Here is a 17,063-nt window from a genome sequence, read left to right on the forward strand (position 1 = left end):
CGCAACCTTTTGTCGTACATCGTTCCGGGTGGTATCATACGATTTCTCGTTGCACATAGCATATAGTCAAGTAGGAGGCTGGCTAGCGACAGGGATTCGAACCTACGACATACTCACCTTCAATTGTACGCCTTCTCAGACTTTCATATCAATATTGTGATGCAACCGTTCATCGCACAGGGTTCCAGGTAGTATTACGAATTGGAAAAACAGCGCAATCAAAGACGAGACACAAGAGAAGGACAAAACACCAGCGCTGGTGTTTTGTCCTTCTATTGTGTCTCGTCTTTGATTGCGCTGTTTTTCCAATTCGTAAAACATGTACCAACCAGCCCGTATTTGCCCTCTTCTGGAATTCCTGGTAGTGTCATACGCGTGTGGACACCACCCTGTACGCTGTAAACGACACTGTGGTTTTCATAAACTCATAAAAAAAATCTTTAATGCGTGTACTAACATTACGTATAAACAATGTACCCAGGGACAGTAGTGCTGTCGCATTCCCACACGTTCTGCCGTATATTTTTCGTACATTTTTCCTGAAGTTGCGCAACCAAGTTGCCTTGATTGATTGATTGATTGTGCTCGCAGGTGTGCCTGTCTTCCCAATGACTGCCTTGGGAAGGACTGCCAGCCTGATGAGGTGCGCCGCCTGGTGAAGACCGGCAACCGCAAGCCCGGGTCCTGCTGCGACACCCACGAATGCGTTCCTGGCAAGTTGAGCCGACTGGGCGCGGCCGTACAAACCTCTACTGATGTTGGTGCGTTTCAACAATGCCTAACAGCCCAAGTTCGCGAGCTATTAAATTTACAACCTCTGGCTCCGTAAAGCACGCAGTTGTTATCACTGCCTGGTTAACGCGAGCAGTAATCTACTAAATTTCGTGGTAGTGTTTTCAGTTCGGAGGAAAATGCTAAAGGCATTAGCTTTGGAAAATTCACTGATAGCTCTCCAGCGCACATACCGCACCTAAGATGTTCTGCAATTTTTATTGCGAAAGCAATACTACTCCCAAGAACGGCCTTTCGCGTAGCGGCACGTTTGACCTTTAGAATGACCCCTGACATCATACCATGCCTAGTGACGTCACATCGTGACGTCATACCAGGAGCGAGAGACGGGCTACCAACCCGGCTCGTCGGGCGCGGCCGCTTGCCACGGCGCGCCGCGCTTCTCCCGCTAGAGGCGCTAGGGACGTTATGTCGTGACGTCATACCAGGAGCGAGAGACGGGCTACCAACTCGGCTCGTGGGGTAACGGCGGCCCCTTGCCACGGCGCGCCAGGCTCCTCCCGCTAGAGGCGCTAGTGACGTTATGGCGTGACGTCATACCAGGAGCGAGAGACGGGCTACCAACTCGGCTCGTGGGGTAACGGCCATGGAGGAAGAAAAAACTAGGAGGGAGCATGACGTCACAATCTTGAACCCTAGTCATAAAAATTATAGTGGAAAGCATCATGGGAAAAAGGCCCTCACGTGAAAAGACAGCGGTAGCTCTTAGCCGGATTTCGGTTTCGCTCTCTCGCTCTACGAGCAACTGCGCGACCATCTGCTTGTGTTCACTGACGGCTCCGTGGTGAGCACAAACTGCTCGCTCGCCGCAGCGGCCACCATCCCCGAGCGACGCGTGCGCTGACTGCGGCGCAATGGAGACATTGGAGCACATGCTCCTTCGCTGTGACGCTTCTGCAAAGCCGCGTCGCGAGATGCTCGCGGCCTACAGGGCGCTGGGAATCATCCCGGACAGTCTCGAAGCGCTCCTGTGGCCGCGCGGCAGTGCGCGCACCCGTGACACAACAATGGTGAGCCTCTGTGCGTTCATCGAGCAGGCGGGCTTGACTTCCCGCTTGCTCTTCGCCAGGTAGTGCAGCGTGACACGAACGCTCCGTGGGTGCTACATCGGACGGTATACGCGGCCGCGCGCCCCAACCCGGCCGCTAGTGCAGTGTGCCGCGCGCGCGATTAGTCCCAGACAGGACGCTACGTGCGCGCGGCTATGTAGCAGTTTGCTTCTTTTTGTAAGTGACTGTGCGCAGCGCGGCCGGGAGACCCCGCGCAGGGGCAGACGTAAAGCCGCCGGCACTCTCTCTCGGCAGCGAGAGAGAGAAATACTTCACCGCTGCATTTCACGTCGGAACCACGTATGTGCGCGAGCGCATTGGACGCGACTTGTGTCTCGAGAATAGCGGAGAACGGCGGGCCCATGAGCGGGTCGAAGTCCGCCTGCCCGAGAAATAGAATCTTGCGCAGCGCTCCGGAGCGCTCGTTAAACACGTCCGTCCGCCGTGAGCGCTCTGGAAGCCACTTCGCCCTTTTTCTTCGCCTATTCTCGAGTTCTCCGCTTATAGCATGCGCTGAAATAAACGCTCCGTGTGTATAACGACGAAAGGAATTCCTCTCCATTCTCTTTATGAACCACAGTTGAACAGTGTTGAGGTCGCGGCCGCACCCTTTGATGAAAAGTTTACCTGCAGTTTTCTACAGTGCTCCCAAAAACTCAAGAGTGTAATCAACAGACGCGGAGCCTTCAGACAATCTCGAGCACGGTACGCATTCCGTCAAAGCTGCAACACAGGCGCTGCGCTTCTGCGCTACATCGGAGCACGGACGTTCACTAAAAAGCACCGCTGGTTGGCAGTCTGGTAACTGTGGAGGAGGGCCTATTTCCCAAGAGTCAGTGCGCAAAAGGGCCCTCGGCAGCGGCGTCAGAGGAGGATGGCTTGCAGAGGCTGAGCGCACTCTCTCCTAGTTTTCTTTCCTCCATGGTAACGGCGGCCCCTTGCCACGGCGCGCCAGGCTCCTCCCGCTAGAGGCGCTAGTGACGTTATGGCGTGACGTCGTACCAGGAGCGAGAGACGGGCTACCAACTCGGCTCGTGGGGTAACGGCGGCCCCTTGCCACGGCGCGCCAGGCTCCTCCCGCTAGAGGCGCTAGGGACGTTATGTCGTGACGTCATACCAGGAGCGAGAGACGGGCTACCAACTCGGCTCGTGGGGTAACGGCGGCCCCTTGCCACGGCGCGCCAGGCTCCTCCCGCTAGAGGCGCTAGTGACGTTTGGCGTGACGTCATACCAGGAGCGAGAGACGGGCTACCAACTCGGCTCGTCGGGTAACGGCGGCCGCTTTGGCACGGCGCGCCCCGCTCCTCCCGCTAGAGGCGCTAGTGACGTTATGGCGTGACGTCATACCAGGAGCGAGAGACGGGCTACCAACTCGGCTCGTCGGGTAACGGCAGCCGCTTGGCACGGCGCGCCGCGCTCCTCCCGCTAGAGGCGCTAGTGACGTTATGGCGTGACGTCATACCAGGAGCGAGAGACGGGCTACCAACTCGGCGCCGCGCTCTTCCCACTAGAGGCGCTGCATATGCAGTATAAAACACCTGCTTTCGCAATCTACCAGACTTAACCAAAGCTAAGCCCCCGCCAATTTTTTTTAAATATATTTTTTTGATGCGCAATCATAATATGGCTCATCGGTAACAAAGCCCGGCCGCGGAGTTCACTATCAGCAGTGGTCCCAAATATCTCAGGTGACGTCATTGTTGTATCAAAGAAAAATTTCTTCCGAAAGTGTGGGGAATTTAACTAGGGACCTTTATGCAAAAACCACAAAACAGCGCTGCTCCCGGGCGAACGAAGGTGAACCTAGTATATGCATTGCCATGCGACTGTATGCTAATGAGTTGGTGTGTCATTAGAAAGGAAGAGAAAAAGTTAAAAATAAATAAAAAGGAAATAAAAATAAATAAACAATGCTTTCGCATTCAAAGCATGTAAGCAGTTTTAAGTGCCCTCCGTAATTCTTTCATTTAGAAAGAGCGCTTTTTTCCGGCATAGCATTGACAGCCATGTAGGGCATGAGAATACAGCTAAGACATGATAACTAGCAGGCCAGTTGACTAATGAATTGTCAACCTTTTAAATATTACTGTTAGTCTCCCTATTTATTGCGAGGTGTGTAGCCCGCCGTATGTGATATCCATATCAGTTTGTGGAATGTCGAAAAGGCAGCTAACCTCGGCGCTGTGGCTAAACAAATTCTGCCTAGATCACGACAAAGTGCATGCACTTTCTAAAAACTTGCAAGCAAACCAACCCCTCCAGTGCATGCAACTAGTCGAAATAGGCAAAATTTGTTGGGCCGTGCCGATGATAACTGCGTTTTCGAAGTTCTAAAAACCGATATGGATATTACTTACGGGTGGCAACATGCTCTTCGGTAAATGAGGAGACTAACACTAATAGTCGAAAAGCCAACTGTCTGATGTTAGTTAACCAGCCTGCTAGTTAGCTCTTAACAGTGTTCTGATGCGCTGCACCACCCAGCAAACCAAAACCTCTCAGACACGTCGTGAAACGTCTCTGAGAGGTTTTTGGTTTGCTGGGCACTGACTGTGCTATGCCTAAAAAGCGTTCTTCTAACCCAAAAACGCATTTTTAAAAACAGCAGATCATCTTAGGTGAAACAGCCAGCATATATATCTAGTCCGGTGCGCCCCCGCAGATTTTCGCAAGAATCAGAACTTGTATGGAGCTACCATAGATTGCCGCGCATAAGTCGATGTTTTTTTTTAAATGTCCTTCCAAAGTTGGGGAGGGGGGGGGGGGGGGGGGGGGGTTGACTTATAATCGGAGTCGACATATATGCGGAGTCTTAGTTGGACTGTATGCGGGGTCAAAAGTAATTTCGACCAAGTCGGGGATAATATCACGCCCCGTGCGCTCGTAATTCCATAATAGTTGTCAGACACGGTGCGAAAGTGGATCTGCTTAAAAAAAAACTTGAATTTAATTTAGATATGCACCAAAGGTTTGTTTTAATACGATAGCCACTTGTTATCGACAAACCAGTGGCAGTAGTGGCTCATAAGATGATGATCGCGACGGCGTCCTCACAAGCGACTACGAGTCGAGATGTCTCGTGAACAAATAAATGTTTCTTTATGACTCGGTCTTCTGAGAAACTTTTTGGGCGAGCTAGGACCGCAGGGTGTGGCCGCGTCAACCTAAATTTTAACTTTTTGGCCCAAAGGGGGCAGCGAGTCGGGGGGGTCGACTTATAATCGGAGTCGACTTATAATCGGCAATATACGGTAGTAAAATGTTTTTCATTCCATTGATTTAAAAACATATATGGAAGTGCATGACAGTCAGATTGTTTTATTGTTAGCACATTTCGCGCTCTTAGTCACTACGTAAGCTCAGCGTCACCCGGAAGTCGTGTTACTTTGACCAGAGTTCTTCACCCATTGCAGCTGAGCCATACTCCCATAGGTTGCACGCTCCGCACTCCGTAACACAAGCTGACTGGCCCAATACTCGGATGCATATACGGTTTGTGTCGGAACTCATCAGTGGTAAAAGAATAGTGAAACGAGATAATAATCTTTTACAAAACACGCCCAAAGGCCCGTAGGCGGCGTCTTCAAAAAGTGGTACCAGGAAATTTTGTTAGTATTTTGAACCAGACTTTCGGAACTTTAGGATATGGAGTACTTGCTGTTTGTGTATTTATTTTATTTATTTATTTATTTTGAACGTACTGCGGGCTGAGCGGCCAAGCAGGAGTGGTTTACATTTACATAAAATTAAAAAAAAGCATGAAAGCACAAGTTACAAAACACATCAACACATTGAGTAGAAGCGGTTATTACTGCACATAAAATATAAGCACAAAAAAACTGACACAACCAAAACCTACACCCAAGAACTGACAGGAGGCAAGATCTCATAGTCATGACATACTTAATTCCAGCATATCAAAAGACTGGAGGGAAGAAGCAGGCAAACTATTCCAATCTGCAATTGTATTAGGGAAAAAGGAGAATTTGTATAAGTTAGTCCTTGCAAAGTGAGGCGTTAGTTGTTGTCATTATTAATAATGCAACTGCTGGCGTAATTTGTAGGCTACTTCGACAGTACTTGGCACGCAATATTTAGATACGCAAGGTCTGGACTGATCCCGGCGCCGCTGCTCCCTCGCCTAGCTTAAATACCTAATTACCTATCGTATATCATTGAAGGCGGACTTGAGCTCGTCTTATTAGCATATGTTTTGTTAGGCCGTTTGCTAAGTGCTGGTTGCGCACGAGGAAAAAGCTTCGCAAGGAATGCAGCTTGGATTTGTTCCAGCGGTAATTATTGACACAGACGCGCCAGAAACGGAAAAAAACGTAAGCGATGGCTTGTAACTTACTTGCTACTTAGCACCCATCAATTAATGCTGCCAAGGACTGTGATAATATTTCTCTAGTTACAACGTACCCAGAGTTTTCCTGTTCCAAGTGGCACAGAGTTGAGCCGCGCGGACACCTGGTATGCCTTATGCACGTGAGCAGCGTGAAAGGAACGTGGCCTTCCTGCCATTTAATGATGCATGTTCTGAGAGCGCTTGGTTGTTACGTGTATGCGGCTTGGAAACCTTGTGCCACAAGATCCAAGTCAGCTCTGTACAGCCTCTACCCCAATTCTGCCGCCATGCTGAGACTATGTTGCTTAACTTTCAGGCCATGGGCAGGATTAATTTATTTTATTTATTTTTTTGTCAAATACTGCCAACTGCCTCTTGGCAGTCAAAGCAGGAGTGGATACATTGTTCTTGAACAATTGCTAAGTTGAGTTTAACAGCGGCAAAGAAAGAAAACGTGCTATTGACAATCAGCCACGAAGGAATGCACACAATCAATAAATAGAAAAAAGAAAGAAGGAATACACTTCGAAAGGTGGATGGCAAAGGCGAAGAGCGGAGCCGCGCGCGACATGTCCGCGTGCTTTCCCGGTGCCGAGCAGAAGAGGACCGGCTCTTCCCCCGCGCGCGCGCAGCAAAACGCCATCCGTGGCGCTGGTGTTGCTACGACGCGAGCGCCCTCCCCTGTTAGTTAAAGTAACACAACTAAGGGGAGTGCGTTGCGAAGAAGCGAATGCAGGGGACGAATGCGTCCCCATAACGTTAAAAAAGGCCCTATGGAGTCAGAATTAACCCGAATGCTAAGCGGGTCTGTGGGATTCGGAAGCTGAGTGCACATCAGAGGCAAGATTAAAACCTTCTGCTTCCGGTATCAGCATCCTTTGTCAAAGGAGGGGTCGGCGTCTAAGCCAAGTAGCGGGACCCTTGTAGAAACCGTGGATGCCCTCACTTTCGGAGGAGTGAGCTCGAGCGAGTTTCTAACACCTTGTCAAATGATTTGAAATGCTGACGATGCATAACGAACCCTGTGCGTGATCCAGTATGAAACCCGGCCTGGGCATATATAGCTTTGACCGAGGCAGTAACCATTCTGGGGAAATGATTTCAGTCTCAATTAATAAACTCCCATTCATTTACACCTTGCCTCAGGATTTCAAGACTGCTCATTCATTTAAAAGTGTTACTTATTAAACTTTACCTTCTTTCAACTGTTTGTATTTAACGCGGTTTTCTTGCTCGATACGTTATGTTTAAGGCCTTGTCCGCAGTGTAGTGTTTCATGCAATGCATGTCTCATGCTTCAGTGGACGCATTCATTTGCTATTTTGTGTTGATGTAAGTTTATTTTTAAATATTGCCCCAGAGTGTTGCTGCTGTAAACGTATATCTGTACTTTTTTGTTGTTTTTTTTTTTTGTTTGGGGCCCGGGGCCCGGTCAGGCAGAATTTATCTGCCTTTAGCTCCGGGCTCCAGGATTTTTGATAATCCAAAATAAAATTCAATTCAATACACAAATGAATAAGCTGGTTATTTCCTGTGCGAAATTTTAGTGCCCCCTAGCAGGGTGACGACTGTTAGGTACAGCCTTCGTCAAAAGTTTGGAGCCCAGGAGGTTTGCTTCTGAAGCGCACTGCCTGGTTCTTAATGCATCTCCAGTGCTCCAAATTTGCTGAAGGTAAGAAGATTTCTGGTCCTGCCTCCTCCAATGGGTAGGACTACCACAAATGTTACAGGAGTCTCACTGCGAGGCTTAGAAGCAAACCCCCTGGGCTCTAAACTTTTGACAAAGACTGTACGTGTTTGGCAGTGTTCAGAGTGGTGCTTCATGAGCCTCGCGCGCATGCAGCCATCGGCGACCACGTGTGCCGCGTGGGCAAGGAGACGTACAAGAATGGCGAGACGTGGCACACCAAGTGTGGCACCTGCTCGTGCCGCAACGGAGTGGCGGTGTGCAATGACCACGTGTGCAAGGGCGTCGACATGCACTGCCCGTCGCTACACAAGCCCGAAGGGGAGTGCTGCCCCGTGTGTCTCGGTACGTATTTCAGGAGCGCGGTTAGGCTTAGCGTCCTTGCCGAAGCCCTGGTTAAGCCTAAACAAGTTTGGTTATCTCCGGTAAAAATGATGGAAGACTGGTGCAGAAACTTCAGAAACTAAATTTCTAATCATGGACAGCAGTTTCAGTTTTTTCAGCTTAGCTTCGTTAAAGGGACTATGCAACGAATTTGTAATGTCGCTGGTAAATGTTTTCAGTGCTTAGAAATGATGCTAAGAAGCATTCACACCAAGTATGAGTCTTCGGAGCTGAGCCGGCAATTATGAATTTTTAAAAACCGCGTTTTTTTAAAATTCGCGGGCCGATTGGTGTCTTCGTAGTGACCGAGCTACATTGTAGCCAAGGTGTAGCACAGCACTTCGCATGTAAAACTTTTTTGGCCACTTCTGCGCTGACTACACAATAGCAAATAAAACATTGTTCAGTGTGAGCCTCCTGAGCCTCATGACCTGTTCCCAGCAAACCAAAAAGCTCTCGGAGACGTCTAGCTAGATGTCTCTGAGAGGTTTTTGGTTTGCTGGGTTGTTTCACTTGATTACTTAAGCCCGATCTTAGTTAACTAGGGGTACACAATACATTTGAATGAAGCCAACAGTAACCAAAAATAAGGAAAGCATAGCTATTGGGGAAAGCTTCTATTTTTTTTTTTTCAAATTTTTGGTGTTGATCAGTGGAAAATTTATAGTGCTTTTATTTTATGGCTAAAAGATAATTAGAAAGTAGAAGAACAACCACATGCTGTCCATAATTGAATAGATAATTGATTGGATTTCTAAACAGTTATCTTTCGGCCATAAAAAAATTAGGTTATTATTTTCTGTTGATCAACACCACAGATAAAAGTTAAGAAAAATTCCTCAGGGTTTTTTTTTGGTTTTGGCAAATTTTGGCTTCATTCACATCTACAGGGTTGTCCACTCTTAGTGCGGACATGCGAGCTTGTGGCTGTACACTTCGGAGGGCCACTGCATGCAACATGGCCACTCATTGCAGCTGAGTGGCACAGGTGAAAATGGTGGTGCTTCGCATCATCTGTCACTTCACTTCGATGTGCAGCTGCGTCGGACGCAGTGGCCCTCCAAAGAGCGCGGCCATGTGCTCGTGCATTCGCACTAGGAGTGGACGATCTTGTTCATCATAATGAGCCCCGCATTTCCTTACCCTTGTCTGCTCAAGGTTACACACTGTTATTGCTTGCAGCATGCTTGACGTCATCTGGGCTATACAACAATGGCGATCGATGGAAGGAGGATGACTGCACCTGGTGTGAATGCATATCGGGCAAAGCCAAATGTGAGGCTCAGATGTGCTCGACAAAATGTGCCAACCCCGTCAAGAAACCTGGTGTCTGCTGCCCTGTTTGCGAAAGTGAGCAAAAAAAGTTTTTGTTTTGTGAAATTGGTCATATTTGAATGGAGTGACCTCAGAGCCAGCCTGTAGTGGTTAGAAATGTGTTGTATGTTCAGAAGCCAGCAGAAGTTTATAGTATGTGTATGCTTGGGAAACATCTATTACACATTGCATTACCTCACAACCCGGTCATCTGGTATTGATGCCAGCGTGTCGAACAAGCACATTTTCTTATACTTGCAGGCACTGCAAAACTTATTCAACTCAAAACTGAGGATAACGCAGCGAGCTATGGAAAGGAAAATGATAGGTGTGACATTAAAGGACAGGAAGAGGGCAGAGTGGGTGAGGGAACAAACATGGATTAATGACATCCTTGTTGAATTCAAGAAGAAATGGGCTTGGGCAGGGCATGTAATGCAAAGGCAAGATAACCGATGGTCGTTAAGGGTAACGAACTGGACCATGAAAAGGCAAGCGTAGCAGGCAGCGGCAGAAAGTTGAGTGGGCAGATGAAATAAAAAGTTTGCAGGGATAAGGTGGCCTCTGTCCTGCAGTGGACGTAGTGAGGATGATGATGATGATGACTGTGCTGAAGTAATTTTGTTTCTGTACATCCACATCCCGTAAACTTTTGCTGCTGACTGTACAGACTTAGCTCATACTAAAGCAGTGCTGGAAAGCAAGAAGAAAAATGGTGTTTGTTAAACTTGTTAATATAATTTTTAAGCAGTAATGTAAAGAAGTACAAATTTAGCTAATACTAAAGTCGTGCTCAAAAACAAGTGGAAAAAAATTGTGAAAGTTGCCAGCGTACCTCTTCGCCTACATATGACATTCCTGCCTAATGGCGCTTTATGCTCTAGTCATGCGAGATCTGCTGATAGCTGATGCGTGCTTCAGTGCTTGCATGCTTGACGCACCTCCCAGTAGACCATGCATAGACAATAATGCTACAGCAGTCAGTCACGTCGTAATATCCAGGCATGCATGCCTTTGAGACTTGCATTCTGCCATTCCACAAGGCAAGGTGAGTGAGCAGCCGACACTCATTTGCGCAGAGTCACCATCACCTTACGCCAACCAAACGAGTTTGTCTCGGTCATGTCCGCGAGACGATCGAAGCGTTTGGAGAGATCAATGTCGCCATTGCGCTTGCCTGAACGGCCACGAGGTCTGCTCTCTTGTGGCCTGTCCGCGAACCTACTGCGAGCATCCAATCATGGAGCCAGGAGCCTGCTGCCCTGTTTGCCAGAGTGAGTTGCATTCACGGCCTCCATCACGCCTGCTGTGCCTAAAGGTAGACTTGAAAGTAGCAATTCCCGCTGCAGCTCCTCAGCAGCCACGTAGACTTTTTTGCGCAAGTATAGTTTTATTCGCATGGGCTATGCAAGCTTTGCTGAGAGCATAAAGTATCAGAAAGTTATGTAGTCCTGCACAGACCTTTTAATCAAATAAGAAAGCGTCATTTTCCTAACCTCTGATGTTCCTGACTACATGTGACAAGTCCACACATGCCCTCAGTATGAAATCTTCCTGCCCAAGAAGGTTCTTACAAGAAATCGAGTCACTGCTCCTGCAGAAGCAACACAAGATGTTTACAAAACGCACCTAGCAAACGGTTATCCAGAGTAAGACTATTTATGTATGTGCAGAAGACATACAGAGTGTTCAAAATTAAGCTTTATAGGTTTCTTAAAATAGGCACTGAGTGAAATCCAACTGCACATAAGGTATGCAGCCAGGGGGACACAAACGTGAGATGATAATGGTCACTTTCAGGCACCTAATTAACTAAAAATATTAATGAGCTTTTTAGCTACTGCAGCTGGCATGACTGTTTGCATTAAGTTGGAAGCAAGGAGAAGGTTGCTTTTCTAGGCTACTTCATTTTCTAGACTTCTTCTATTCATGTTCCGATATATTTGTCTCCAAACTTTCTATTGACTTCATGTCTTCTATTGACACATGTAAACTTTCTATTAAACAAACTTCTAGTAAACAAACTTTCTATTGACACATGTAAGGCAGTGACAGTCAATGGGAAAGTCCTCCTTAGTGTGACGCAGTTGTTGTGTTGGGTGTTTCATCCATTTCGATAGCCGAAAGTCAAAGGGAAACAGTTATCAGCTTCACTAGTTACTCCATGCCATTGGCAGATGAAACGCCGTGTCACGCTTGGAGGATTTTTGCGCCGATCATCACCGCCTTGCATGCACAATTACGCAGACTGAGCTGAAAGTTTGGACGTGGATAGATATCTTGGAACGCATGCATGCTAGAATTCTACCAAATGCAAATGTGGAAGATAATGACCGCCTCTTAGTTTCTAATATAACCGTGTCCACTTACGGGGGGATGAGGGTCTTAAAACTAATTTTTATTTATAGCTAGAATATCATGAAATTTTGCACACAGACACATTTTTCTTTTCTGATTCCAAATATGTAATCATAATTGAGCTGGTGGTCTTAGATCTTACAGAGTCTAGAATATAATTAGGTAATTTCATACGCAGCTTTAATGAACTTTCTCACTGCATTTTGTTGCTTTTATTTACATGAATTGATAGCCAGAGAGTTTCCTTACCCGATGACATTCTTCGTTTTTCTCTAAAGGCATGTCATCCTGACAAACTATGTCGAGAATACGAGGTCGCAGTATTTTACACTGCAACTCGTTAAGCTAATTGTAAATCGCTATTTATATGTGGCCTAAACAAAACAAAGTAAGAATGTCATCGGGTATGGGAATTTGCTGGCTATCAATTCATGTAATTAAAAGCAACAAAATGCAATAAGAAAGTTCATTAAAGCTGCATAAGAAATTACCTAATTACACTATAAAATTTAAGACAACTTTAGATCTAAGACCACCAGCTCAATTACGACTACATTTTTTGAAATCAGAAGAGAAAAACGCATCTGTGTGCATAATTTCATGCCATTCTAGCCACAAATAAAAATGTCTGTTTTAAGACCCTCATCTCCCTTAATGCAGGTACTAAAAAGTTCAATATTTGATTCCAGTTAATTATGTGACTGACAGTTATAATTACTATCTCACTTTGTGTCCCCCGGGTGTATAACTTATGTGCTGAGGTGGATTTCGCGTATCGCTCAGCGCCTATTTTGAGAAATCACTAAAGCTTAATTTCGGACACCCTGTAGAGTAGTGCTGTAAACAATGGCCAGACTGCATATACTTTGTGGTGCTTTTTTTCTTCTCCTTTAGATACACATAGTGAAATATACATAACAGATATTTCAGCAAACGCTTTCAGAAATTTCTAAAAACAGAGAGTCTGAAATAGAAAGAAAATCTTTTTAGGGACAATCTACAGTCACCCATGGCAGACGTCAGGTGCTGCGAAAATCATTATAATTAGGTAACTGATTAACTAAAATTCAGTAATTCCATCTTTGTTTAGCATAGTCCGGTGGTTAGTGCCAATGGAGTGTTAAAAGGAATGAACAAGATTACGCCATGTCAGTTTTTGAAATAAAGAAAAAGCCATTCTCTCTAGCTCTACAGCATGAAGAAATACGGCACTATCATCCGCTTGAAACTGAAACTGACTGCATGAGGTGTGCAGGAAGCTCGATGGACACAGTATCGGCTGATGACTTGTTGCAGTGACTACGAAATCCAATTCGAACTGCTTGCTTCATTGCACCATCGCATGCAATGCACTTTTTTTTTAATAAGGGAGTAATTACTCATTGGCATCCACCCGAGCGCAGCCATACGGCTACAAAGGAATTTTTGTTTAACTACAAAGTTTCTGAGAAAGCTGTATAGCTTTCCTTTGTAGCCGTATGGCTGCGCTCGGGTGGATGCCAATGAGTAATTACTCCCTTATTACAAATCTACTCCACCTTGGGGGATTCCCCTAAACATTCGACCAACACAGTTCCCACTTCGAGTTATTGATCAATTCGCTCTCGCCCTACCATAAGCTTGCCGTCCTGGTTAGCTCAATTGGTAGAGCGACTGCTCCGGTGTAGCGGTGGTCCTGGGTTCGAACCCCGGACCAGGACGAATTTTTCGTTAACTGAGAAGTTTCTGAGAAAGCTGTATAGCTTTCCTTTGTAGCCGTATGGCTGCTCTCGGGTGGATGCCAATGAGTAATTACTCCCTTATTACAAATCTACTCCACCTTGGGGGATTCCTCTAAAACATTCGACCAACACTTTTTTTTTGCTTCATCACTCTCAAAAATAAAAACTGCGCAGTTTACAGCGACTACTCTTTTCCTTGCACTGAGAAGCAAAGCAAAAGAATATGCATGGTGGGGTACAGAGGTGCCAGTGGTTCGAATCAGATGCCATAGGCACTGTAGCAGGTCATCAGCAGGTGTTGTATTTGCACCAAGCTTCCTACGCACCTCACGCGCCCAGTTCCAGTTTCATGCAAAAACAAAAATTCCTGTATTTTCTCATGCTGCAGAACTGTGGCATCATAGCAGAGATTTAGAGAATGGATTTTTACTTTTCATTATTTCAACGACTGATGCGGCGCCAGTTTGTCTGTAGCTTCGAACTCCCCATTGGCACTAACTCCCAGAGCAGGCTGTGTTAATTTAAGTGTTATTTAGCGAATTTTAGCCAGTTAGCTACCTTATTATGATGATTTTTTTAGTAGCTGAGATCTACTGCAGCTGGCTGTTCGTTCCTGAAAAGATTTTCGCTTCCAACTCCCTTTTCGTGGTTATTTTGAAAGTGTTCACTGAAACGCCCGGTATATTCCACAAATACAATTTGGGCTGTGTTTCAACTCAATATAAATGGGCACACCAAGGATCATATGCAACAGCATAGATACAAGTGGTTCTATTTCCTGAATTTGTGCACAACTGTGGAAGTTTTTAGAGATTTGGATGACTTGTAATAGTTGAGTCCACTGAGATTTATTATGTGGATATATATATAGCGAAGGAAGTATACGTTTCTTTAAAGGAAACATATTTATTCGACTCTGCGTTTCAGTCGGAAGACCGATCTTCTTCAAGAGTCGACCTGGCGTTTCGATTGGCAGACCGATCTTCTTCAAGAGTGACTTAGCGTTTCAATTGGCAGGCCGATCTTCTTCAAGAGTGGCTTGGCGTTTCGATCGTAAGACCGATCTTCAAGAGTGGACTCGACGTTTTGATCGGAAGACCGATCTTCTTCCTTTCCTATGTTTCCTTTAACAAAGCGTATATTTCGCTATATACTCCTATAAGCAGTCAATTACTTAATGCTCTCGCAACCTATATATATATTATGGCCTGGTATTTGCCAAAATTGAACCAAATAAAACGCCGACAGCGTAGCCTGTGCTGCGAGCTCAAAGTCCCTTCATCTCATGACTTGTACACACAGTCGCAACATACTGCGGGTGCTAGTAGGAACTAACATGGCTGTCTCTTGCCAGACGATGCAGCCAGCCCATTCCACTGGCCACCAGCGGGCACTGGCGTCTGTCAGGGCCTCGACGGCCACATTCACCGCGAAGGGGACAGCTGGTGGCTGGACGACTGTGTGCGATGCGAGTGCGTAGATGGGGTGGCCCTTTGCGACACCATGCAGTGCCCACCGGCTCCGTGCGCCAACCCTACGAGGAAGCAGGGCCAGTGCTGTGCCACCTGCACAGGTCAGTCACTCTTTGCTTTGCTCCGGTTGTGCGCCACTTTGTTCTAACTCACTGGATTTCAGATCAATCGTAAAATGATCAAAATGCCACTCTGCTTCATTGCCGAAAGTAGATGTAAACGTTCAGCATTCTTTCATTAAAGGTGCAGTGAAGAGGAATCTCAACTCGTCTTTTTTGCCGCGGGAACTCAATCTACACGTTCCTAGCTTTCTTAGAAACTTCGATTTATTGCCCTGTGTGGCCGATTTCCCTAATTAAATTGGGTAAACGTCCGGCTCCCGCCTTTTTTTTTTTAATTCTCTCCGTGCGGTGGGCGGAGTCGACAAACGCGTGGAGTGCCTTTCAGCCAGCTCCGTGGAGGCTTGCCGCTCTGCCATCGGCGGAGAAATACGTAGTAATCCGTAGAAGCAAATAGTCCGCGCGTATTTTTATTTCTGCAGGCTTATTTTGCAGATATATTATTTGCGAATGAAACTATTTATTCACGGAAACCTAAAAAACAAAATAAAGCGAAAGCAAAGCCTCCACGTGTTGGTCGACTCCGCCCACCTTATGGGGAGAATTAAAAAAATAAAGGCGGGAGCCGGACGTTAATTCGATTTAATTAGGGAAATCGGCCACACAGGGCAATAAGTCGAGGTTTCTAAGAATGCTCGGAACGTGTAGATCGAGTTCCCATGGCAAAAAGACGAGTTCAGATTCCTCTTCACTGCACCTTTAAGTAGGTTACTTGAGCCATTTACTACTGCGTGTTTGTTCATTTGTTTGTGCATTTGCATCGAGTCCATTTTCAAACACTCCTTTCTGGCGAATAACACATCTGTGTCCAAAATTTCACTGGAGGTGTTTATTTTGTTTTCCTTTACCACTCCCATTTACAGTCGTTAACGCGCTAACGCTGGATGCGAACGCAATTCCAACCACTTCTGTGCCATTCTTGAACATGCTGTCCCATATGCCTGGAAGCCGGAAAATTAGTGTAATTTTCCCTGTATCGTTAGTAGTTTTTCCGCTTGGCGGTGAGTTTTGAACTGTTTGTGAAAACTACGGTGCCTAGAATATACCAGTATATTCTAGGCGCTATATGAAAACAGTGGAATGTAGAAGTTGAGAATTTCTGCCTCCACTAGCATGCCATTCACCCTGAAACATAGCAAATATTGTGACTCAGCTGCCTCCATGGTTGATTTTGCCAACGATCTAAGTAGCAGTGACTCTGAAGATGCTGCCTCATCATCCAAATTTAGTTCTGTGGGCGACCTGAAAAACCAACCAGAACATCGGTGGCAGCATGTCAATTAGTTTTTTTATTTGGGCCTATTTTAAATGGTCCGTTTTGAAAAAAGCCTAGATGTTACTGATGTTATTTGTCTTATATGTAGGGCTTCCACATCAGCCTGGCAGGATTTGATACTGCCTGTGCTGCGAAGGGTTTGCCCGAATGTTTTGCCCAACGGCATGCCCGTATAAAGGGCTTAAGGTGATTGTTTTCTAGCCAGAAAACTGCACAAGATAGAACTTAAACTTACTTTGTTTTGTTTTTTCTTCAGAAGTATGTGCTATTGGATAGGCAGACACTTTGTGTATTCCAGAGTTTTTTCAAATTTTTTCTTTTTGGATGCTCCTCTAGAAAATGGTCTCCAGAAAAGAAATACATGCTTTAAATAGAACTCCTTCGCTTAACTGCCCCCTCCAAGAGTGACCCATAAATCCGTCCCTGTTACCATGAAGCAATAACATCAGCATTTTGTAAACCTGCAGCCAGGTTTCAAAATTATCTGATTATTGCTGTCTGATTAGATATTCTTATCATGACCATCAGACAGCGCAACATTGT

The 17,063-nt window shown here is 46.1% G+C and overlaps 1 pseudogene across 1 annotated transcript in view; it reads left to right on the forward strand.

The window, feature by feature from the left end:
• LOC149332772 (cysteine-rich motor neuron 1 protein-like) overlaps positions 1 to 17,063 on the forward strand; it is a 153,083-nt pseudogene that overhangs the window by 127,313 nt on the left and 8,707 nt on the right. Inside the window, exons 3-7 of the transcript XR_016285260.1 lie at positions 592 to 761; positions 8,033 to 8,221; positions 9,443 to 9,610; positions 10,654 to 10,848; positions 15,008 to 15,226. The product of XR_016285260.1 is annotated as a cysteine-rich motor neuron 1 protein-like (transcript). The remainder of the gene's footprint in view (positions 1 to 591; positions 762 to 8,032; positions 8,222 to 9,442; positions 9,611 to 10,653; positions 10,849 to 15,007; positions 15,227 to 17,063) is intronic.

This window comes from Amblyomma mixtum, chromosome 8, assembly GCF_055824585.1.
Source record: "Amblyomma mixtum isolate Tamu chromosome 8, ASM5582458v1, whole genome shotgun sequence".
NCBI classification, from domain to species: Eukaryota; Metazoa; Arthropoda; class Arachnida; order Ixodida; family Ixodidae; genus Amblyomma; species Amblyomma mixtum.